Below are 26,682 nucleotides of genomic sequence, written 5' to 3'. Positions count from 1 at the left end.
AGAATTTATCTTTCCAATCTCAAAGCCTTTCTCAATAAGAAACTTGGTCAAGCATTTATACCACGCTTTAGGAGCTTGTTTAAGACCATAAAGAGCTTTGTGAAGATTGTAAAAATGATCGGGTTTCTTAGGATTGACAAAGCTGGGAGGTTTCTTAACATAAACTTCCTCCTCAATTTCACCATTTAGAAAAGCACTTTTAATGTCCATTTGGTATAAAGTGATATCATGGTGATTAGCATAGGCAAGCAAGATGCGGATGGACTCAAGTATAGCAACAGGGGCATATGTCTCACCATAGTCCATACCTTCGACTCGAGTGTAGCCTTGGGCGACGAGATGAGCTTTGTTGCGGACGACTTGACCATCTTCGTCTTGCTTATTGTGAAACACCCATTTGGTACCAATGATGTTGTGGTTGTTGTCGGGCTTCTCGACCAATGTCCACACTTGATTTCTCTCAAAGTTGTGTAGCTCTTCATGCATGGCGTTTATCCAATCCAGATCTTTCAATGCTTCTTCAACCTTCATAGGTTCAATACTAGAGGTGAATGAATAATGTTCACAAAAACTAGCCAAATGAGATTTAGAGCGAGTTATTCTCGCGGTTTGGATATCATTGTAGATTTACTCGACGGGATGGTCTCTACCGACTCTTGCTCGAACTCGTGACAGCTTTTTTTTGTTTGGGGTGGAACATCTTCTTCATCAACTCGTCCTTCTTCATTGTTGACGTTGTCATTTCCTTGTCGTGGTGGAGAAGGAGGTTGATGAGGTTCATCTTGGTGTACTTTCTCGTTTTCTTCATCTTGGTGTGTCCCACTCGTGGATGCTTCCATGTCGACTCTTAGTTCACCTTGTCATGAGGTAGAAGCTTCCACTTGGACGGACGAGGTACTCTCCTTCACCTCCGTTGGACGGATCTTGCCAATAGACAAGTCTTGGCTTGCTTCTGAAGGATCTTTATCTCCTACATCAATTGGCAATTGCTCTACTTGCGAGCCGTTAGATTCATCAAACTTCACATCTAACGTCTCTTCAACCTTTCGGGTGAAATTGTTGTAGACACGGTAAGTGTGAGAGTTTGAGCCATAACCAAGTAGGAAACATTCGTGAGATTTATGGGCAAATTTAGAACAATGATGCTTGTCAAGAATGTAACACTTTGAGCCAAATACTCGAAAGTATCCAACTTGGGGTTTGTTACCGGTGAGGAGCTCGTATGTCATCTTGCCGAGTAGCTTGTGAAGATACAAGCAATTTGTTGCATGAAAAGCTGTCTCAACAGCTTCCGCCCAAAAGTGCTTTGGAGTCTTGTACTCATCAATCATCGTCCTCGCCATCTCAATAAGAGTTCATTTCTTCCTCTCAACAACTCCATTTTGTTGAGGCATGTACGTAGCCGAGAACTCATGTGAAATCCCTTCTTCGCCAAGAAAGGTATCCACATTTGCGTTCTTGAACTCTGTTCCGTTGTCGCTGCGAACCTTCTTGATCTTCACTTCAAATTGATTTTGGGCCTTCCAAGTGAAGTTCTTGAAGATCTTTTGGACGTGCGATTTATCATCAAGAAAGAATACCCACGTAAATCTTAAAAAATCATCAACTATAACTAGACCGAATGAGTTACCACCGAGACTCTTATAGGAATTGGGACCAAAAAGATCCATATGAAGTAGCTCGAGCGGTCTTCTCGTGGTCATAATATTCTTCACGGGGTGGCTTCCTCCAACTTGTTTTCCTGCTTGACAAGCACTACAAAGTCTATCCTTGTCAAATATAACATCTTTTACTCCAAGGATATGATCACCTTTAATAAGCTTATCAAGATTTCGCATGCCCACATGACCTAACCTTGTATGCCACAACCAACCTTTCGAGGATTTAGCAATTAGGCAAGTTCTAGATTGAGCCTTTTTGGTCAAATCAACAATGTAAAGATCACCTCTATGTGTACCGATAAATACCATTTTATGATTATCTCTACGAAACACTTGGCAATCTACTTTAGTAAATAGGACGTTGAAACCAAAGTCAGCAAGCCTAGATACAGAAAGTAAATTGTTGCCAAGAGATTCAACGATCATAACATTTTGTATGGAGCTATCATGTGAGATGGCCACCTTACCAAGGCCAACCACCTTACCCTTTGAGTTATCACCGAAAGTGACATACTTTCGTGGGCCGTCGTTTTCAGCAAGCTCACAAAACATATCTTTGTCTCCGGTCAAATGATTGGTACATCCACTATCAAGGACCCATTCATTTCCCCCAACCATGTAGCCACGAAGATTGGCCATAAGAACAAAGTGTCTCATCGCATCATCAAGATCATAGTCACTATCATCATCCTCATCATAGTATCCATGTTCAACATTGTCATGTGGTGGATCTATTCCTAGAGAGAGTGATTCATTAGAAGTATGACCGTAACAATGTTCATCTCTATGAATTATAATGACTTCGGAAATGATATTGCTAATGATTCCAACATCTCCTTTAACACTCGTGAGATTTGTAAGCTCAAATAAACAATCACCAAATTTGGGATCATTGGAACTCATCTTACTCAAGGCAATAGACTTATAAAGAATCTCATCTAAGTTTCTCAAGGAATAGATTGGAAAACATTCCTCAAGGAATCTCCATATGGTGTAGGCACAATCAAGAGTAGCCAAGCAACCAAGCAAATTTCTAGGCAAACCTCTAGTAATAAGATTAATAGTTCTAAGGTTGCGAATCATGTCAAGATCCTCATCGGGTGTGGGATGCAAGGGATCAACAAGGAGTAGTAATGTACTTGGTCAAATGATATTCATTGATAATCTCAAGCATCTCATTTTTTCACTCATGAAAGTACTCTCCATCAAGAATAGGCACTCTACGTCTAAGACTCCCCAACGTAGATTCATCCATCTTCCTCCAAAGGTGTTCAAACCAAAGCAATGGAGATCAATGCTCTGATACCAATTGAAAGGATCGAGAAGAGGTGTCTAGAGGGGGTGAGGGAGTCCTGGATTAGGGGGTCTCCGGACAGCTGGACTATATCCTTTGGCCGGACTGTCGGACTATGAAGATACAAGATTGAAGACTTTGTCCCGTGTCCGGATGGGACTTTCCTTGGCGTGGAAGGCAAGCTTGGCAATACGGATGTGTAGATCTCCTCCCTTGTAACCGACTCTGTGTAACCCTAGCCCCCTCCGGTGTCTACATAAACCGGAGGGTTTAGTCCATAGGACAACATACAATCATACCATAGGCTACCTTCTAGGGTTTAGCCTCTACGATCTCGTGCTAGATCAACTCTTGTAATACTCATATCATCAAGAACAATCAAGAAGGACGTAGGGTATTACGTCCATCAAGGGGGCCTGAACCTGGGTAAACATCGTGTCCCGTGCCTCCTGTTACCATCCGCCTTAGACGCACAGTTCGGGACCCCCTACCCGAGATCCGTCGGTTTTGACACCGACATTGGTGCTTTCATTGAGAGTTCCACTGTGCTGTCACTGTAAGGCTTGATGGCTCCTTCGATCATCGGTAACGATGCGGTCCAGGGTGAGGTTTTCCTCCCCGGACAGATCTTCGTATTCGGCGGCTTCGCACTGCGGGCCAATTCACTTGGCCATCTGGAGCGGATCGAGAGCTACGCCCCTGGGCATCAGGTCAGGTTCGGGAACTTAAACTACACTGCCGATATCCGCGGAGACTTGATCTTCGACGGATTAGAGCCCATGTCAGGTGCACCGCACAGTCATGACGAGCATGACGTAACTCTGGTGTCATACAGTGTTTGGGAGATCGCATCTGCAACTACTCCGGCCTTCGATCCGGAACAAATCGCGCCATCCATGGACGGAGGGATTGACCCCGCCACAGAGGCCACACTCTCAGCGGCGATGGAGCCGGATACTAACTTCACCCCTTACGAGAGCCGTGTTGCCAAACCACTGGATTCATCTCCGGCCACGGACTCCGAGCCACTTACATCCGTGCCCGTCGAATCTGACTGGGCACCGATCATGGAGTTCACCTCCGCGGATATCTTTCAGCACTCGCCTTTTGGCGATGTGCTAAATTCATTAAGGTCTCTCTCCTTGTCAGGAGAACCTTGGCCGAACTATGTCCGGCTAGAATGGGATGCGAATGACGAAGAAATTCGCTGCCCACCCACCACCCACTTAGTGGCCACTGTCGACGATTTAACTGACATGCTCGACTTAGACTCCGAAGACATCGACGGCATGGACGACGATGCAGGAGATGAACAGGAACCACCGTCCACAGGGCGCTGGACCGCCACCTCATCATATGATATATACATGGTGGACACCCCCAAAGAAGGCAATGGCGACGAGACAGCGGAGGATGACCCCTCCAAGAAGCAAACCAAGCGCCGATGTCAGCTGCGCCGCTCTAAGTCCCGCCACAGCAAAAGTAGTGATACCGGCACAGGAGACAATAACACTCTGGATAGTGCCGAAGACAACCACAATTCCCTCCGGCACGATGTAGAGCCGAAGGATGAACAAGCTAGCCCTCCAGAGCAGGCAGCAGATGGAGAACCGGAGGAGGACAATTACATGCCTCTCTCTGAAGACGATGTGAGCCTTGGCGATGACGAATTTATCATGGCTGAGGATCCCGTCGAGCAGGAGCGCTTCAAGCGTCGGCTTATGGCCACAACAAATAGCCTAAAGAAAAAGCAACAACAGCTTCAAGCTGATCAAGACTTGCTAGCAGACAGATGGACCGAAGTCCTTGCGGCCGAGGAATACGAACTCGAGCGCCCCTCCAAGAGTTACCCAAAACGCAGGTTGCTACCTCACCTCGAGAAGGAAGCATTGAAGCCTCCATCACTAGTGTACGATGCGGCTGACCGACCACCACGTGGCCGAGCCAAAGAGGCATTTCAGCCTGAAGTTCATCCTGCACCCCGCTGCCACTCAATCAAAAATACCAAGGCCCAGGGCAACACACGGGACCTGCGAGATGTATTGGACAGGAGGGCAAAACTCGCAAGGTCAATATACGGGTCACGGGCACATGCGCTAATACGGGACGATGATCGTCGCGCCGAATACACCAAAGGTAAATTCGGCCGGGTCAAATACAGCAGACAAGACTCATATGAACTGCGTCGTGATATAGCCCGGCACAGAGGCGACGCACACCCCCTATGCTTCACTGATGAAGTTATGGATCACGAATTCCCAGAGGGGTTTAAACCCGTAAATGTCGAATCGTACGATGGTACAACAGATCCCGCTGTATGGATTGAGGATTTCCTCCTTCACATCCACATGGGTCGCGGTGATGATCTACATGCCATCAAGTACCTCCCACTAAAACTCAAAGGACCGGCTCAGCATTGGCTGAATAGCTTGCCAGCAGACTCTGTCGGCAGTTGGGAGGATCTGGAAGACGCATTCCTTGACAACTTCCAGGGCACTTATGTGCGACCACCGGATGCTGATGACTTGAGCCATATAACTCAGCAGCCAGGGGAATCGGCCAGACAATTCTGGACACGGTTCCTAACAAAGAAAAACCAAATCAACGATTGTCCGGATGTAGAGGCCCTAGCGGCATTCAAGCATAACATCCGTGATGAGTGGCTTGCCTGGCACCTCGGCCAGGAGAAGCCGAAGTCTATGCCAGCCCTCACGACACTCATGACCCGCTTTTGCGCGGGCGAGGATAGCTGGCTGGCTCGCAGCAACAACACATCAAGGAATCCGGACACTTCGGATACCAAAGATGCCAACGGCAGACCACGCCGTAACAGACCAAAGCGCCGTAACAACGGCAATAACACTAAGGATACGACAGTCAATGCTGGATTCAGAGGCTCTAGATCCGGTCAGCGGAAAAAGACATTCAAAAGTACTCCGGCTCCGTCCAGTTTGGATCACATACTGGATCGCTCATGGCAAATCCATGGCACCCCCGACAAGCCAGCCAATCACACCAATAGAGAATGCTGGGTGTTCAAGCAGGTCGGCAAGTTAAATGCCGAAAACAAGGACAAGGGGCTGCATAGTGATGACGAGGAGGAGCCCCGGCCGCCGAACACGGGAGGATAGAAGTGGTTCCCCCCACAAGTGAAGATGGTGAACATGATATACGCAACCCACATTCCCAAGAGGTAGCGGAAGCGTGCACTAAGGGACGTCTATGCGATGGAGCCCGTCGCCCCAAAGTTCAACCCATGGTCCGCTTGTCCGATCACCTTCGATCGCAGGGACCACCCCACTAGTATCCATCATAGTGGATCCGCCGCACTAGTCCTAGACCCCATCATCGACGAATTTCACCTCACTCGAGTCCTTATGGACGGCGGTAGCAGCCTGAACCTGCTTTATCACGATACAGTGCGAAAAATGGGTATAGACCCCTCGAGGATCAAACCCACCAAAACCACCTTTAAGGGCGTCATCCCAAATGTAGAGGCCCATTGCACGGGCTCAATCACACTAGAAGTGGTCTTCGGATCTTCGGACAACTTCCGAAGCGAGGATTTTATCTTCGATATCGTCCCGTTTCGTAGTGGCTATCACGCACTGCTCGGGCGAACCGCATTTGCAAAATTGAATGTGGTACCGCATTATGCATACCTCAATCTCAAGATGCCAGGACCTAGGGTGGTCATAACAATGAATGGAAACACAGAACGCTCGCTCCGCACGGAGGAGCACACTGCATCCCTCGTAGCAGAGGCACAAAGCAGCCTTTTAAGGCAAACCACCAACTCGGCGATACAGCCCCCGGACACCTTCAAGCGAGTCCGGAGTAAACTGCAACAAGAGCGCCTGGCACGTTCAGAGCTCGCCTAGTAATTCGGCCCCGTCCTAGTCTGTAACGCCCCAAGACCGGAGCTTCAGATGCCTTCGAGGGTTTCCGGGTTTTTCGTCATGTGAGTTGGTTTGGTCCGTTGCATTTAATCTTTGCATCATGTGCATTGCATCATGTCATCATGCCATCATCTCATAAATCTTTTGCATCTCAACTAAATAAATCGTATGGACCTTCGATCCATTTAAATCGAGGGAAGGATGATTTCTCTTTATAATATATCCTCCCGATATTAGTGGAGCTATTATAAAATAATCCATTCTTATGGAATCACCAAAAACACACTTGCAAATTTCCCCATGCCTTTGTTATCTCGCTGCTTGACCTCGAACCTTGCCATTTATTCTTTCATCATTTTCCGGAGCTCTACCAAAATTTTCAACATTTTTGGAAACTCCTAGAACCTAGTCCTAGTTCAAACACATTTGAATTAAATTCAAATGAGTTTGAATTTACATCTTCCAATCTTGGCTTTTTCTATTTTTTCGGAACAAGCATATTTTCGTGAGTTCGGGGAAATTATCCCCTTGTCCAAAATATTTTCCTAAACCTCTCTTTCTTTTCCTCTCTTTTTTTGGTCTTTTCTGCTAAAGTAATAAGAGAGAGAAGGAGCCCAGCAGCTTGGGCCTCCCAACCTCCCGCGCCGGCCCAAGGCCAAGGCCTAGCCGCCCCCACCAATCCCTCCTAACCCTAGCCCGAACCCCCTGCCCGATCTCCCACTCTCCCTCGTCTCCTCCCTCGCGCCGTCAGCACGCACGAGAGGAGCGCCTCGCCCGATCCCTTCTGCCTCCTCCTCGCTCGACCTCCTCCTTCCCTCGATCTCTCTCTCTCGTGCTCGACCCCCATCTTTCCCTCGCACCCCGATCCCACTCCTCTCTTCCACCTTGCGCTGCCCCTCTCCTCGCCCTTCCTCGCCCCGCACGCGAGACCTCCCCGACCACCGCATCCTTGATCGCGCCTAGATCCCATCGCCGTCTGGCCCGTGGAGCCGCCCACTGCTTCGCTTCGCCGCCCGGCGCGTATCCCGCGCCTCCCGACCCGGTGCTCCCCTGCACATGCGCCCGAGGCCGCGGCTTCCTCGTCCCGGTCCATGGGGGACTCACCGGAGCCCAGCCGTTGGACCTGCGCCATCCTCTGCTTCCTCTACGGCGACCAGGGGCCCCATCGTGTCGCGCCCAGTCGCCACCAGCTTCTCCGATCTGCAAGATCGACTACATGGACGCCAAGACCATACCAGGACCGCCAAGCATCTTCTCTGTGATTTTTGCCAAGTACCACAACGACGCGTCAAGTACCTCTACCATCGTGTCCGGAAATGCCAAGTACCCCTACGCACGAAGACGCCAAGTCCGTTTCGGGATTCATCAAGTACCGCTCCAGATGGCTCGAACGTCTACGAAACGTGTACCACTACCGTCCACCCGTGAAGACCCCGTGGACGTCAAGTTCCTTGTCGTGACCCCGAACATCTACGGAACATGAGCAATTACTTCCTCTTCGAAACGTGAACCACTACCATCGCGAGAACGACTACTTCCCCTCCGAACCGATTCACTTAGAAAATGCACGCTTCGAAGGTATAACCCCGAGATGACCTTCCGAGAACGAATGTGGGTTGTATGAGATGCCCGTGTTTTGCACCATGTCCGAGTTGTTCCTTGCGCGTTCCTCATTGCCATGCCGCTGACACGTGGGAACCCGGTAACCGGGATCACCCCACCATCTTGCATGGCACGCTCTTTGCACTTTCTTTTGCACCGACATCTCAATCGAGTTATCGGAACCGATATGTTGCCGTGGCGTCATTTTCGGTATCGTTGTCGTGGCACCCCTTTTGTTTCCGCCACGGTGACCAATGCTTCTTATTGCTCTTGTCAACTTCAATAAAAAATTGCATAAACTTGTCCATGTCATCCGCATCATGATAACAACTATTGAAATGTTTAAATTGTTGTTGCAATAAATTACTAAGGCATATGGGGATTTACCGGATTTGTTGTTTGTTATATCCGGCCCCATTTAAATGGTTTAGATGGTGTAGTTTTGTTATGCCTCACCTCTTGCCATGTTTAACAACTTTTAATATTGTTGAGTACTTAAACGGGAGAGAGCTAAATAATCGACGTGGTGTTTCGTCAATATGCAACTCGTTGCATATTGAGCTCCACTTAATTTGTAGGATTGTTTGTGCACTTTGCCATGTCATGCCTCATTAACCCGGACATGCATCATACTCGATTGTGCATCATGCCATGTTGATTTGTTGGTTGTTTACTATGGGTGTGCTTTATTTTCCGGTGTTTGCTTCTTCGGGTTGGTTCCGTTAATGTCGCGCTTGTGAGGATCCGTTCGTCTACGTCCGTTTATCTTCTTCATGGACTCGTTCTTCTTCCTTGCGGGATTTCAGGCAAGATGATCATACCCTCGAAATCACTTCTATCTTTGCTTTCCTAGTTGCTCGCTCTTTTGCTATGCCTATGCTGCGATACCTACCACTTGCTTATCATGCCTCCCAGATTTTTGAACCAAGCCTCTAACCCACCTTGTCCTAGCAAACCGTTGTTTGGCTATGTTACCGCTTTGCTCAGCCCCTCTTATAGCGTTGTTAGTTGCAGGTGAAGATTGAAGTTTTGTTCCTTGTTGGAACATGGAGATGTTGTTCCTGGTTGGAACATGTTTACTTGTTGGGATATCACAATATATCTTATTTAATTAATGCATCTATATACTTGGTAAAGGGTGGAAGGCTCGGCCTTATGCCTGGTGTTTTGTTCCACTCTTGCCGCCCTAGTTTCCTTCATATCGGTGTTATGTTCCCGGATTTTGTGTTCCTTACGCGGTTGGGTTATAATGGGAACCCCTTGATAGTTCGCCTTGAATAAAACTCCTCCAGCAATGCCCAACCTTGGTTTTACGCTGTGTTCCTTACGCGGTGTTGCTGGTTTAGTTTTACACTGTCGAAATGTCTTGTTGTACCGGGATACCGAGTCTGATCGGAATGTCTCGGGAGGAGGTCTATTCCTTCGTTGACCGTGAGAGCTTGTGATGGGCTAAGTTGGGACACCCCTGCAGGGATTTGAACTTTCGAAAGCCGTGCCCGCGGTTATGGGCAGATGGGAATTTGTTAATGTCCGGTTGTAGAAAACCTGAAGTTGACCTTAATTAAAATGAATCAACCGCGTGTGTTACCGTGATGGTCTCTTTCTGGCGGAGTCCGGGAAGTGAACACGGTGTTGGAGTTATGCTTGACGTAGGTTGTTTAGGATCACTTCTTGATCATACTTTCTCGACCGTGCTTTGCCTTCTCTTCTCGCTCTCATTGCGTATGTTAGCCACCATATATGCTAGTCGCTTGCTGCAGCTCCACCTCATACCTTTACCTTACCCATAAGCTTAAATAGTCTTGATCGCGAGGGTGCGAGATTGCTGAGTCCCTGTGGCTCACAGATACTTCCAAAACCAGCTTGCAGGTGCCGATGAGTCCGTACAGATGACGCAACCCAGCTCAGGAGGAGCTCGATGAAGATCTTGTCCTTTGTGTTGTTTCGTTCTAGTTGATCAGTAGTGGAGCCCAGTTGGGGTCGATCGGGGACCTTGTCGCATTTGGGGTTCTTCTTTTATTTTGGTTCCGTAGTCGGACCTTGAGTGTATTTGGATGATGTAATGCTTTATTCACGTAATTGTGTGAAGTGGCGATTGTAAGCCAACTATGTATCTATTTCCCTTATTATATTACATGGGTTGTGTGAAGATTACCTCACTTGCGACATATGCCTTCAATGCGATTATGCCTCTAAGTCGTGCCTCGACACGTGGGAGATATAGTCGCATCGAGGGTGTTACACAGTCCCAGTCAAGCGACGAAACTCGTGCCGCGCGTACATAACTACACACTGAAAGTACCATGGACATAGGCGGGGGCACGATCAGGGTATGTCCCGCAATGTGGCTCAACCGCCCTAGGGGTTGTATACCTTTATCTTTTTTTCTCTTTCAGGACCTAACCCTCTAGAAGCCCTTTCCGGCAGTACGATTGCCGGACACATCACGGAAGGAACAACCAGGAGCCCAGAAGCTACGATGTACACGGGAACCCCCAGGTGGTCTTTAATAATAATCGACATACCCGCTTTCTACTATATGTAGCTTGCCCTGGGATAGGACATGTCAAATAGTCCTACTTTCTGCTTATTGCACTACTTGTACCAATACGCTTCGTCGTATTATTTAAATAACAGTGCATAGGATTAGTCTATTATTGCATTATTCATCCTTTTTCTTTCTTATATGTTCGTCTACGACAATCCGTACCCGTACATTTGGGTACGGTCAGTACGCTAGGGGCTTTTGTTTACCCCATAATACGGCACGAGAAGTCAGAACACTTTTGATAGTGCGGCACCCCGAACTTATAGCATTATATGCATCAACTCCAAATCATGTCTTGGGTCAATAGTTGGGTTTGCCCGGCTCCCATGCTTTGGTACCTTACGTTCCACAATATCGGCTAAGGTAGCGGTGGAAGAACTACTGTGATTGTGTCCTGGTTCTTTCGGACGAACACCTCAGTAGAGAAAGCCGAAAACTGACTGTCATGATAAGGCGAGAGACTGGTCGCTGTTCGAGAGGTCTCAAGTCCTTACAGACTTTTTCCGCTTTGGGCGAGGAGTCGGCCTTGTCCGGCTTAGGCGTGTATAGCGCCCCAAATTCGGCCTTCCGAATACTAGGGGCTTCGCCAAAATTTAAAATTGTAGACTTCTATGGCTAAGTGAGAGTGATAAAGCCTTATAGTCTGATTGCCTAGTTCGTTGCGCTGAACACCTCCCGTGAAGGACCCAAAATTGGGGTAAAGAGTGCTCAGGTTTATCCCGAACACCCCAGTACTAGTTACATGGGGGCAGAAGTCGACGACTGGCCAACTCTCAGATTTTATAAACGACCGCACAGAAGGTAATATTTTAAATTAAGAAAGTGTCGCATGGCGCAAATGAACTCGTTTCATATTACATGATCACATGAGCATGTTCATTAAAAAATTACATCCCTGGCACATTCATCCGCCACAAGGCGGGAACCCTTCAGGACACTCTCATAATACATTTGGGGGCAGCGATGCTCCTTGCCCTCCGGCGGCCCCTCCTTCACCAGCTTCACGGTGTCCAGCTTTGCCCAGTGCACCTTCGCCCGCGCAAAAGCCCTGCGCACACCCTCGATGCTGACAGACCGCTTTATAACCTCAAGCCGTGGGCAGGCATCCACAAGCCGTCTCACCAGACCGAAGTAGCTGCCGGGTAGGGGCTCGCCAGGCCACATCCGGACTATAAGGCCCCTCATGGCCTGTTCGGCCGCCTTGTGAAGGTCGACCAATTGCTTCAGCTGGTCGCTCAAGGGCACGGGATGTTCGGTCCTAGTATACTGAGACCGGAACAACTTTTTTGTTGAGCTCCCCTCCTGAGCTCGGTAAAACTCCACGGCATCCAGTACACTGCAGGGAAGATCTGCGAACGCCCCTGGAGAGCTCCGAACTCGGGTAAGTAAAAGGAAAGTTTCCTCCACATACTTGCTTTGCATAATGAATGCCTTGCCCGCTGCTATCTTCTTCACCGCATCAATCTCCTGGAGGGCCTTGTGGGCTTCGGCCTTGGCGCTCCGCACGCTTTCTAGCGCCTGCGCGAGCTCGGACTCTTGCGTCTTAGAGTCAAGCTCCAAGGACTCGTGCTTTTTGGTGAGAGCCTCGAGCTCTTGCTGCACCTCGCCTACTCCGGCTTCTTGCTTCTCCCGCTCACTGCGCTCCTTGGCCGCCTTATCTTCGGCCTCGGACTGCGCCTTCTTCAGGGTCGCCACTTCGGCCGTAGTGGCAAATCCATGATGATCCTATTACTTTACACCCGTACTTCCTTTTAAATATATAGACAAAGGTATTGCTTACCTTTGCTCTCCTCGAGCTGCCTCTTGGTAAGGCCGAGCTCGTCCTCGGACCGCTCTAGGTCCTGCTTCAGTGCAGAGACCTCCGCAGTACATGCGGCAGCGGCCAGCAGTGAAGCCTGCACATACACATAGACATTTTTCTGATTAGACTCCTGAGTTATCATTTGATCCTCTATTCGCCTTTTCTTTGTGAACGCTGAACATAGCATCAGGGGCTACTATCTATGCGGTAATAGTTTTCACATTTTCATTACTTACCTCAAAGCCTGTTAGGAGGCTAGCACAAGCTTCGGTCAGTCCGTTTTTGGTGGACTGTACTTTCTCAATCACCGCACTCATGATAGTGTGGTGCTCTTCGTCGATGGAAGCGCCGCGAAGTGCTTCTAGCAAGTTGTCCGGTGCCTCTGGTTGGACAGAGGTCACCGGCACGGGTGGCTTTCCCCTCTTCACGGGGTTTTCCTGCTGGAGTCCGGAACTACCGAAGGTTCCAGCGTAGTGTTCTACTGGGGGGCGAACTTGGAGCCCGTGGGAATTTTGCTCCCTTTGCACCCAGGGTCCGGAAGGTCGCCTCGGGGCGCCCCCAAGACTGCCTCCCCTTGGCCCGGTGCCTGTTGGGACAACACTTCGACGTTGTCCGCAGGGCAAGGGGTGGAGGCGGTCGGAAGAGAATCGCTATTCATATCCGACGAGTCCAAAGAACCGTCCGACGATACGTCGATACGGGCTCAGGACGGGCTGCATAATCATATTCGTCATAAGTAGAAGCAGTGCCATAAAACATACTATGAATTACTATGGTATCCAGATACTTATGACTTCGCCAGGGGCTTGTCCCTGGGGAACCACTCGTCGTCGTTGTGGGCGGCCGTAGTGGAGCAGTCCGGATGAAGGGTCCTTCCCTTCTTGGACCCTTCGGCCTCCCCAATTGGATCGGCCTTCCTTTTCTTGTCTCCCCTGGCTGGGGGGAGAAATTTTCTCTTCCTCCTCCTCATCTTCGTGGGAGGAGTGCGCGTTGGAGTCATCGGACGATGAGTCCGATACAACCTTGCGCCGGAGACCCTTTTGGGTCCCCGTGGCCTTCTTCTTGGTCTTCTTCACCGGCACCACGTAAGGTGCAGGAGTCAGCATCTCCGTTAGGAGAGCGTCTGCAGGATCTTCGGGCAGGGGGCTGGGCAATCAAGCTGCTCTGCTGTCTTTATCCAGTCCTGTTAATGACATAGAAGCTTAGATCCTGCATATGACTTAACTGGGGCAAATAAATACCCTGTGAAATATAAAAACTTACCGGACTGGCTCGGCGCTTGGCGCTGAGTCCACGGTCCTCGGTGAGGGAAGGAGGTACCTCGGCACCCTTGAACAACACCCTCCATATGTCCTCATGCATCATGTCGTAGAGCTCTCGCAGCGTCTGGTGCTTGGCCGGGTCGAACTCCCACAGATTGAATGCCCGTTGTTGACACGGGAGAATCCGGCGGAAGAGCATGACCTGGAGCACGTTGACGAGCTTGATTTTCTTGTTCATCATGTTCCTGATGCAGGTCTGGAGTCCGGTCAGCTCTATCAAAGAACCCCAGGACAGGCCCTTCTCTTTCCAGGAGGTGAGCCGCGTGGGGATTCCGGATCGAAATTTAGGGGCCGCCACCCAGCTGGAGTCGCGCGACACGGTGATGTAGAACCACCCCGATTGCCACCCCTTTATGGTATCCACATAGGTGCCCTCGAGCCAGGTGATGTTAGGCATTTTTCCCACCATGGTGCCTCCGCACTCTGTTTGCTGGCCGACCACCACCTTTGGTTTGACATTGAAGGTTTTCAGCCATAGGCCGAAGTGGGGCCTGATGCGGAGGAAGGCCTCGCACACGACGATAAACGCCGAGATGTTGAGGATGAAATTGGGGGCCAGATCATGAAAATCCAGCCCGTGGTAAAACATGAGCCCGTGGACAAATGGGTGGAGGGGAAATCCCAGTCTGCGGACGAAATGGGTAATAAAAACTACCCTCTCTTGGGGTTCGGGCATAGGGATGACCTGCCCTGCATTTGGCAGCCGGTGCGCGATATCCGCGGCCAGATATCCGGCTGCCCGTAACTTTGCGATGTTCTCCTCCGTGACGGAGGAGACCATCCACTTGCCTCCTGCTCCGGACATGCTTGGAGTGGTTTGAGAAGAAGAACATGAGCTTGGGCGCTGGACCTCGACTGCGTAAGAATGGATAAGCAAGGAGGTAGAAGGCATGGGTAAAAGGGGGTGAATCCTTGTCCCTTTATAAGGGCAGAAGAGGCGATGTGCCTCCCCACTTGCCTGATATTCCCCAGGCGTCATAATTGATGGCGCGGTTAGGTTACCCACATCCGTATTGATGAGAATCCCGTAATAAGGGGGACACGGTCTCTGCTTTGACAAGACGTGTCAAGAAAACCGCCCCGCGTTATGTGCGGTGCTGGTTGAGAAAAATGGTTCAGATAATGACCGGGCCACAACATGACGTCGTGCTGTCAGAACGCGTCAGCAGATTAGATTTGTGGAAATATTATTCTCTCTACGGTAGTATGTGGAACTTGTTTTGAAGAGCCGGACACTATTGTGGTGTTCAAAATCTTTTATGGAGTATTCGGAGGAGGAACCCGCCTTGCAATGTCGAAGACAAAACTGCGCACCGGACTCATCGTCATCGAAGCCTGGTTCAGGGGCTACTTAGGGAGTCCTGGATTAGGGGGTCTCCGGACAGCCGGACTATATCCTTTGGCTGGACTATCGGACTATGAAGATACAAGATTGAAGACTTCGTCCTGTGTCCGGATGGGACTTTCCTTGGCGTGGAAGGCAAGCTTGGCAATACGGATGTGTAGATCTCCTCCCTTGTAACCGACTCTGTGTAAGCCTAGCCCCCTCCGGTGTCTATGTAAACCGGAGGGTTTATGTAACGCCCCGAGACCGATGTGCCAGGTGTCTTCCAGTTATTCGCTATTGTTGCCTTGTCTTTAGCTTGCGTGTCATGGATTTCATATCATGTCATCATGTGCATCACATTTGCATACGTGTTCATCTCATGCATCTGAGCATTTTCCTAGTTGTCCGTTTTGCAATCCGGCGCTCCTATGTACTCCGGCGTCCTCTTCTGCCTCTTTTTGTGTGCGGGTGTTAAACGTTCTCGGATTGGACCGAGACTTGCCAAGCGGCCTTTGTTTTACTGTTGGTAGACCTCTTGTCAAGTTTCGTGCCATTTGGACTTTGTTTGATACTCCAACGGTTAACCGAGTAACAGTAAAGGCCTCGTGTGTGTTGCAGACCAACACCCCTCCAAAGTGGCCCAAAACCAACCTAAACCCCCTCCATCGTCTCAGTCGTTCGATCGCGATCGCGTGGCCGAAAACCGCACCTCTTTTGGTCTCTCCTAGCTCCCTCTACCTATAAATATGTGATCCCCTCCAAAATTCGCGGACGAAACCCTAAAAATCCTTCCCCTCGCGCCGCCGGACGCGTCCACGCCGCACCCGGACCAATCCCGTCACGCCACGTCATCACCGCTGCCTCCCCGACCAATCCCGAGCCGCCACCTCACCTCCCCTGCGCCCACTTCGCCGCCATCCTCCCGGGGCCCAGATCCGGCCCGCCCCGGGCCGAACCGGGCTCGCCCTGCGCCGCCGCCACCTCGCGCCTCGCCTCGCCGGCGCCCGCCACCTATCGCGTCGCCGTTCCACCACCGCCGTGGCCTGCGGAGCCTGTCGCGGGCCTGCACAGGCCCAGATCCCACCGCCGCCTGGCCGAGCGCCCTAGCCGCCCGCGCTTGCCTCCTTCCCCGCCGCTTCTTCGCCGCCCCGCCGCGCCGTCTCCCCGCCGACGATCGCCGATGGCGAGCGCGCCCGCCGCCCGGACTCACGCCGCCTGAGTCGGGCCACCGGATCTTCGCGCCGTCGCCGCCCGTGGAGGAGCACGCCGCCGTCCTCCGTCCGGTCGCCGCGCCTCGCCCTCCAACGCGCGCCGTCTCCGGCCACCAGTCCGGCCATCTCCGTCATCTCCGGCGAGGTCCCGTGGATCGGGACCAGATCCACCAACCCCGCCATCCAAACGCCTCCCCACGTGCCGGATCTCGTCATCCCGCACCGCTCCGTCCCGTTGACTTTCTCGGAGAGGTTGTTTTTCACTAAGTCTGTAACCTGTTATCTTTTGCACTTTTGCCATGCTTGTTTGAACCTGCTATTGAGTGAATTAGCCGTAGCTCAGTGTTCATCTTTTGTCAAGCGTCTTGAGTGGATCCCTGCCATGTGCTTTGTTGTTATGTTAGAGTGCAGTAGCTTGTTGTTCTTGATGCATTTAGATGGCCTCGTGCAGTTAATCACAGATCGGTGCCATATTTGTTTTGCTTGTCATTTCCAAACCGTGCATCTGATTCCGGTGATCTTAATATCGATTTTGACCGAAATCAACTCCTCTTTCTAGTGGCGCTCTTGGTTTTCCAAGTTGAGGCCAGGTTCATTCATTCCTTTCCGAAACATGCATATGCATCGCATATCGCATCCCGCTTATCATACCATGTTTTGCATCATGTTGCTTGTGCATTGCACGTGGTTGATTATGTCTCCCTTTGCTTGTTGTTCTTGCTTTGGGTAGAGCCGGGAGACGAGTACGTGATCAAGGAACCTGTTGAGTACGTTTACGAGGTTCAAGCTTTCGTCTTCTCGGAGAACTTTGCGGGCAAGATGACCATACCCTCGAAATCACTTCTATCTTTGCTTGCTAGTTGCTCGCTCTTTGTTATGCCTATGCTACGATACCTACCACATGCTTTATCATGCCTCCCATATTTTTAAGCCAAGCCTCTAACCCACTGTGTCCTAGCAAACCGTTGTTTGGCTATGTTATCGCTTTGCTCAGCCCCTCTTATAGCGTTGTTAGTTGCAGGTGAAGATTGGAGTATATTCCTTTTTGGAACATGGATATTTGTTGGGATATCACAATATCTCTTATTTATTTAATGCACATATATACTTGGTAAAGGGTGGAAGGCTCGGCCTTATGCCTTGTGTAACTTTCCACTCTTGCCGCCCTAGTTTCCGTCATACCGGTGTTATGTTCCTCGATTTTGCGTTCCTTATGCGGTTGGGTTATAATGGGAACCCCTTGACAGTTCGCCTTGAATAAAACTCCTCCAGCAAGGCCCAACCTTGGTTTTACATTTTGCCACCTAGCCTTTTCCCTTGGGAGTCTCGCATCCCGAGGGTCATCTTTATTTTAACCCCCCGGCCCAGTGCTTGTCTAAGCGTTGGTCCAAACCGGGCAGCCTGCGGGGCCACCTCAGGGAAACTCGAGGGCTGGTTTAACTCGTAGCTTGACCTATCCGGTGTTGCCCTGAGAACGAGATATGTGCAGCTCCTATCAGGATGTTGGCACATCGGGCGGCTTTGCTGGACTTGTTTTACCATTGTCAAAATGTCTTGTAACCGGGATTCCGAGATTGATCGGGTCTTCCCGCTAGAAGGAATATCCTTCGTTGACCGTGAGAGCTTGTGATGGGCTAAGTTGGGACACCCCTGCAGGGTTTTGATCTTTCGAAAGCCGTGCCCGCGGTTATGGGCAGATGGGAATTTGTTAATGTCCGGTTGTAGAGAACTTGACACTTATCTTAATTAAAATGCGTCAACCGCGTGTGTAGCCGTGATGGTCTCTTCTCGGCGGGGTCCGGGAAGTGAACACGGTGTTGGAGTTATGCTTGAACGTAAGTAGTTTCAGGATTACCTCTTGATCACTTCTAGTTCACGACCGTGCTTTGCCTTCTCTTCTCGCTCTCTTTTGCGTATGTTAGCCACCATATATGCTAGTGCTTGCTGCAGCTCCACCTCATACTTTTACCCTTCCTATAAGCTTAAATAGTCTTGATCGAGGGTGTGAGATTGCTGAGTCCCCGTGACTCACAGATTACTTCCAAAACCAGATGCAGGGACTGATGATACTACTCTAGGAGATTCGACTGAGCTCAAGTGGGAGTTCGATGAGGACTCAGGACGATACTACCTTTCCTTTCCAGACGATCAGTAGTGGTGCCCAGTTGGGGCGATCGGGGATCTGTAGCATTAGGGGTAGTCTTCTTTTATTTTGGTTCCGTAGTCGGACCTTGATTGTTTCTGGATGTTGTAATGCTTTATTGATGTATTGTGTGAAGTGGCGATTGTAAGCCAACTCTGTACCTTTTTCTTATTCAGTACATGGGATGTGTAAAGATTACCCCTCTTGCGACATTGCCTTCAATGCGGTTATGCCTCTAAGTCGTGCTCCGACACGTGGGAGATATAGCCGCATCGAGGATGTTACAGTTTAGTCCGTAGGACAACATACAATCATACCATAGGCTAGCTTCTAGGGTTTAGCCTCTACGATCTCGTGGTAGATCAACTCTTGTAATACTTATATCATCAAGAACAATCAAGCAGGACGTAGGGTATTACCTCCATCAAGAGGGCCCGAACCTGGGTAAACATCGTGTCCCCTGCCTCATGTTACCATCTGCCTTAGACGCACAGTTCAGGACCGCCTACTCGAGATCCGCCGGTTTTGACACCGACAGGGGGGTGAATAGACTCTTAGCAAGAAAATTTGCAGTTTTTAAATTCTTTAAGTTGAAGTGGAGTTTTGGCACAAGTTTAAACATTCATAATACATATCAAGCAAGCATGATAAGAGTATATGAGCAGCGGAAAGTAAATCATGCAAGTTGCAAGAATGTAAAGGGATGGGATTGGAGTGTGCAAACACAATTGGAGACACAGAGATTTTGGCGTGGTTCCAATAGGTGGTGCTATCGTACATCCACGTTGATGGAGACTTCAACCCACGAAGGGTAACGGTTGCGCGAGTCCACGAAGGGGTCCACCCACAAAGGGTCCACAAAGAAGCAACCTTGTCTATGCCACCATGGCCATCGCCCACGAAGGACTTGCCTCACTAGGGTAGATCTTCACGAAGTAGGCGATCTCCTTGCCCGTACAAACTCCTTGTTTCAACTCCACAATCTTGACGGAGGCTCCCAAGTGACACCTAACCAATCTAGGAGACACCACTCTCCAAAAGGTAATAGATGGTGTGTTGATGATGAACTCCTTGCTCTTGTGCTTCAAATGATAGTCTCCCCAACACTCAACTCTCTCATAGGATTGGATTTGGTAGAAAGATGATTTGAGTGGAAGCAACTTGGGAAAGGCTAGAGATCAAGATTTATGTGGTTGGAATGGAATATCTTGACCTCATCACAAGTGTAAGTGGTTCTCTATCACAAAATGTATGTTGGAAGTGTGGGCATATTCTAATGGCTCTCTCCACGAATGAAGAGTGGGTGGAGGGGTATATATAGCCTCCAGACAAAATCTAACCGTTACACACAAATCACCAAACTCGGTGGGACCGAATCATAAAACTTGGCCAGACCGATTTGGTTCATAATGTGACCGTTAGGCATTTTGGTTGGACCGACATGATCAAGTTGGTGTGACCGATGTGCTAGGGTTAGGGTAAAGCCTCATCTTGTTTGGACCGATTACACAAACTCGGTGGCGCCGATTTTGGTAATAAGCTAAACAGAGAGTTGGCTAGGCAAACTCGGTGGGACCGATTTCATATTTTCGGTGGGACCGAAATTAATGCAATAGGCAACAGAGAGTTTGCAAGCCCATCTCGGTGAGACCGAGATCCCAGTGGTGAGATCGAATTGATTAGGGTTTCTGGCAGTGGCTATGTCAAGAAAACTCAGTGGCGCCGGATAGAAAATTTTGGTGGGGCTGAGTTTGACTTTTGGTTTGGGACATATGTGGATGCGAGAAAGTGGTTGAGGGCTTTGCAGCATATCACTAAGCACTTTGAGCAAGCAAGCCATTAAGCAACACCTCATCCCCTCTTAATAGTATTGGCTTTCCTATGGACTCAATGTGATCTTGGATCACTAAAATGAAAATGTAGAATCCTGAGCTTTGAGCTTGAGCCAATCCTTTGTCCTTATCATCTCGAAAGGGTTCCACATCCTCTAGTCCATGCCACTCCATTGTTGAACTTATCTGAAGCATACTAGATGAAAGCATTAGTCCGACAAGAGATATGTTGACATTAATTACCAAAATCACCCAGGGAGCACTTGTGCTTTCACCCACCTTACATCCTCACAAAGTGTATTGGGTCTCGTGTTGCAGCTGGCTCTACTAACCAAGAGCCCGCTTCTCTTCTCTTTCCTCCAACTAATAAGCACATGTATATTATTCTATTCCTTATAGCCAGACTACCCACAGTGGGAGTAACATAGGTAGTAACATCACACATATCTAGATAAAATAGATGATGTGGAAAGCAATAAATGAAGAAATGGAGGAAAGTGGATATGTGTGATGTTACTACCTATGTTACTCCCACTGTGGGTATAGTCTTAATTAGACTACCCATAGTGGGAGTAACATATATAGGTGGTAACATCACACTTATCTTGGCAAAATAGATTATGTGGCATGTAATTAAGGAAGAAAGAGAGGCATGTGGTAACATAGCTAGTTACTGTAACATCACACATATCAAGAAAAGATGAGTCTACTACCTAATAAATGAAGTGATGCACGACACAACACATATGTTACTACCCACTGTGGAGGTAGTAACAGAGACTAGTAACATATGCATGTTACTACTCTAAGTTACTTCCCATTGTGACTAGTCTTACTATAGTATGAGACTACCCACAATGGGAGTAACATAGGTATATAGTAACATCACACATATCTAGATAAATTAGGTAGATGATGTGGCAAGAAATAAATGAAGAAAGAGAGGAAAGTAGTAACATAGCTAGTTACTAGTAGTATGAGTAACATCACATGTACATATCAAGGCAAGATGTGTCTATAGCCTAATAAATGAAGTGTTTCATGTTACCACGCATATATATTACTCCCCACTATAGAGGTAGTAACATAGACTAGTAACACGTGGGCATGTTACTAGTCTATGTTACTACCCATTGTGGATAGTCTGAGGAACATCACACATCTCAAGGCAAGATGAGTCTATAGCCTAATAAATGAAGTGTTGCATGTTACTACACATATGTTACTCCCCACTATAGAGGTAGTAACATAGACTAGTAACATTCTATGTTACTACCCATTGTCGCTAGTCTTATGTCACTCTATTGTGTACTTACTTGCTCTAATGCATAGTATCATAGAGTAGCTAGCTAGTATCATATGTAGTACTTTATTTATATTGTCATGCATGACACATAGTAGCATAACATTTATTATGATACGGTTTCATGATATGATACTTAACCCTCTCTTTCTTCATTTAATTAATTATATGACGACTCATCAAAATTGCCTAGTTGGCATGCATGATATATACTAGCTATGATACCCCCTTACTATCAGCCTAGCAAAGGTGTACATATCATTTGTGCGTCGCTTTGTGAGTTTTCATCCGTTTGTTCGAGAAGCGGGGAGAAGTTTCAAACATTTCGGTCGCGAGGTGCGGCCACTGACGTAGGCCTAGTTGGTATTTTAATTGCAGAAAATTCAGATGGAGTTCGGGCATCATCAAAATCGATGTGTGCCTGTGGCGTGCTCTCATGACCCTGTGGAAAAATTTGGTAAAGTTTGGCACAAGTTTTGATGACCGCTCCTTCCAAACTGGAGAATCTCACATGAAGGATCGTGGATTTCAAAAAGGAGACGTGTCAATTCAAACTCTTGTGGTCGATGACTTCGTCGTTTGGCCTCATAAAAATTTCCACGGTACGCAATCACCATTATACCACGGGTTTGATTTCCTGGCGCCTGCATGGTCTCGATCGTCATGGCTTGCATCACGGACTCCTCGCGATGTATCCCCGCCTTGATCTCTCCGCCTCCTCGCGAGCCTGCCTGACGAGGCTGCCTCTAAGGAAGCTTCCTATCGTCCGCCCCGCGAGGCTTGGCCCCTCGCGAGGGTCTTGAGCTTGAGCTGATGAAGATGGGCCGCGCTGGGCCCCCACTTGAGCCACGCCGCAGGCAGGCAAGTCTGGGGACCCCCGTTCCCAGAACGCCAACAGTAGCCCCCGGGCCCAAGGCGCGCCCGGGCTTGGCCTAGCAAGGAAGTGAAGGGGTAAGTGCAAAGCGCCGCAGGCCCCAACAGCCTGCGGCCTTGGGCGCCGCGTGGCGGTTGACTGGACGTGGGCGTCTACGCTTCCCCACGACACCTCGGCGGCCGCACGACTTGACCAGTCCCTGCATTCAAAGAGACCGGTCATGATTACCTGCAATCGTGGTGCTCGGCGGTTGGTCTCCTCCGGCTATAAGTATGGGGCTGCATGAGCCCCTTCAGCCCGTCCCTTCTTGCTACTCCTTTTCTTCTTCTTGGCTACTCGCCGTCCCCATGGCCCCAAAGAGATTCTCGGCCGCGGAGAAAGGAAAGGCCCTCCAGGCAGGGCCTGACACCCCCCGACCAAGCGCGGCCGAGGCCGCCCTCGCAAGTATACCACAGTCCCCGTGGTGGCCTCCCGCGGCCATGGAGGCGGTTCCCTGCGTGGTGGTGAGCGCCCGGTTGCCGACGGGGGGCACGCCGTGGGTGTGCGCCCCCCTAGGCCACGCTTTCGCTCTGCGGAGGTGCTGCCAGAGTTCGTCGTGTGGTCGGCGGACCCAACCAGCACCCGGCTCCAGCTCCCCCGTTTCTTCGTAGACGAACTACCGGCCAACGCTCGGTGCGGCTTCTGGCTCCAGGCAGACGGCTGCTGCAGCAGGGCCTCCTGGGCTTCGCTGGAGGTCTCCGTTTCTGGGAATGGGGCTCTAACAAGCGACTGGCAAACGTCTGCCCGCGCGCGCGGCCTGGGCCGGCGGTGCACCCTGTACTTCAAGTTTGATGGCGACGCCACCCTCTACGTGAGGGTGTTCGGGGAAGATGGTCGTCGTGCCGGGTGCTGCCCTGAAAATGATGACCGCGGCCGCCTGCCCAGCCCCAGCACTGACCAGGATGAAGATGGCGACTGGCGTACAGGCGGTGGTGCTCGGGGTTCGCTAAGCTTCGGCAACCCCCTCTCAGGCAGCAGCTCCTCCAGCGGTGGCCGCGACCAGCCCCCACGCCGTCGTGCCCGCCTGGGTGAAGGTAGCGGGTCAGCCCGCCGTCGCGCCCCGGTGAAGCGAGAGGAGGGATCCGCCTGAGCCCCAGGAGCAGCTCGAGCCTTCGCTGTGGGTTGGTGCAGGACGAATCGCGCCCGTTTTGTTTTCTTTCTTATCCTGCGCAGAAATAGAAAGTAATGTAGGGCCCCGCGGGGGCGTGTTAGAACTGCTGCTGTTGAAACCATGGCGCTGTTTTTGCTATTTCTGCGCTGTGTTTCCGCGTCGCGCACCCATGTGCGGGATCTATTTTAGCTCGGTGGGGCTTGGCGCGATCCTTGCCTCCCGAGGCCGTGGCCTCATCGTGCGCTTCGTGCCCTGCAAGGATCAGTAGGAGGGGTAACTTATGGTCTTGGTTGTGGGGGCGATCGGCCCAGGTCCTGCGCTCGTGTCGCGATGCCCGTGGGGCACGGACTGGGAGGGGTGCTCCCGCAGAGGACTCGGATAGGAAAGCTCCAAACGATCGGGGCAGAAAACACTCGCGAGGGCGCCCGCGAACCTCCCTCGCGAGACTTGTGCGAGAGAAAACGAGGCAAGTGAGCGAGAAAGACAAAGAGTCACAAGCTAGGAATGTCAGCAACTCCAATAAAACTTCAAACAGGAATAAACAAGCCAACTGCAGAAAGCAAATGGGAAAGCCGCGTCTGGCACCTATTCTAGTCTTCGATGTCTTCTCACCAGCACGGAGCTAAGTGCTGCCACTGGGCATGGGCGGGAGCCCCCGAGGCCCGAGGGCGGCACTCCGGAGACTTCGGGGCATGTACAGCCCCACTCATTATTACGTGAGAGTGTCACGGGCGGCGAGCTTCACAGGCATTTGCCTTCTTCACAGGCACCGGGCCTTTCCCAAAACGCAGCAGCTTCACAGGCATCCGCCTTCTTCACAGGCACCGGGCCTTTCCCAAATCGTAGTAGCTTCACAAGCATTCGCCTTCTTCACAGGCACCGGGCCTTCCCCAAATCGCAGCAGCTTCACAGGCATTCGCCTTCTTCATAGGCACCGGGCCTTTCCCAAAATGCAGCAGCTTCACAGGCACCGGGCCTTTCCCAAAACGCAGCAGCTTCACAGGCATTCGCCTTCTTCACAGGCACTGGGCCTTTCCCAAAACGCAGCAGCTTCACAGGCATTCGCCTTCTTCACATGCACCGGGCCTTTCCTAGGCACTAGGCCTCGCTCTAGGTTAGAACCTCCGGAGATGTTGAATGTTCCACGCGTTCTGGACAGGTGCCCCCTCCGGGGTCTCCAAGCGCGCGGAGCCAGGCCTGGAAACATGAACAACCTTGAATGGGCCCTCCCACATGGGAGAGAGCTTCTGCAGCCCCTCCCTGGAGAGAACCCGTCTGAGCACAAGATCCCCTACCTCAAGAGTTCTGGGGCGGATGTTGCGGGAGTGGTATTGTCGCAGCGCCTGTTGATACCTTGTCGCTCGCAGCACGGCTTCTCGACGGCGTTCCTCCCCCAGCACGAGATATGTCCCCCGCATGGCATCCTGTTGCATCTCATCGAACGCCAGGACCCGTGCGGAGCGATGCCTGACCTCGTGAGGGAGAACAGCCTCTGCTCCGTAGACGAGGAAGAACGGGGTCTCGCCAGTCAGCTTGGTTGCAGTTGTGCGGATTGACCACAGCATGAACTGGAGCTCATCGTACCAGCCCCTGCCGCAGGCTTCCAGCATCTTCTTGAAGGTCCTGGCTTTGAGGCCCCTCAGGACCTCCGCGTTGGCCCGCTCGGCCTAGCCGTTGCTCCGGGGGTGTGCTACCGAAGCGTAGCATATCCGCATGCCAAGGTTAGCATAGTACGTTTTGAAGAGATTACTGGTGAATTGCGAACCGTTGTCGGTGATGATGCGGTTGGGCACCCCAAATCGGCTCACGAGGCCCTTGATGAATTTGACCGCTGAGCCTGCCGGGATTGTTCGGACCGCTTCCACCTCAGCCCACTTTGTGAATTTGTCCACGACGACGTAGAGGTAGCGATAGCCCCCTGGCGCCCGAGGAAACGGGCCCAGAATGTCCAGCCCCCAAACTGCGAACGGCCATTAGAGGGGTATAGTCTATAGACCCCCCGCAGGTTGATGGATCTGCTTAGCGTGAAACCGGCAGGCCTCGCAAGCCTTCACAAGCTCAACGGCGTCGTTGAGCGCTGTGGGCCAATAGAATCCACTACGGAACGCCTTGCCGACGAGGGTCCGTGACGACGAGTGGTGCCCGCAGTCTCCGCCGTGTATGTCCGCCAGTAGCTCCTTCCCTTGCTCTCGGGAGATGCAATGTAGGGACACGTCATTTGGTCGCTTCCTGTAGAGCTCTCCATCCCTGATGCAATAAGCCGTGGCCTGCTGTGCCACACGCTCCGCTTCCTCCTCATTCTCCAGCAGAGTCCCTTGCATTAGGTAGTTCTTGAGCTCTCGGATCCAACACCCTTCCTGAGGCTCTAATGCCAGGAGCAGGCGTGCCCCTGAGGCTGGGCCGCAGACCGGGGCTCCTGAGGCAGGCGGCTGAGGGAGCTCCTCCCTTGGTTATACCGTGCTCGACAGTGACGGCACCGCCGAGGGTTTGAAGAGCCGCTCCTCGAAGAACCCAGGCTCCTGAGCCAGCCGCCTAGATGCCCTCTCGGCAATGTCATCAACCTCCTGATTGGTGCCGCGAGGCACATGCTACAACTCCAGCCCCCAGAACTGTTTCTCCATCTTGCGAACCTCAGCGAAGTAGGCTTCCATGTGCTCGTCCTTTGGCTCGTATATCTTGTTGGAGAAGTTGACGAGGAGCTGCGAATCGCCCTTG

This window comes from Triticum urartu, chromosome 1A (genome assembly GCF_056163025.1).
Source record: "Triticum urartu cultivar PI428250 chromosome 1A, HENAU_Tu73, whole genome shotgun sequence".
In the NCBI taxonomy this organism is placed as follows: domain Eukaryota; kingdom Viridiplantae; phylum Streptophyta; class Magnoliopsida; order Poales; family Poaceae; genus Triticum; species Triticum urartu.
This window is presented reverse-complemented; position numbering follows the sequence as displayed.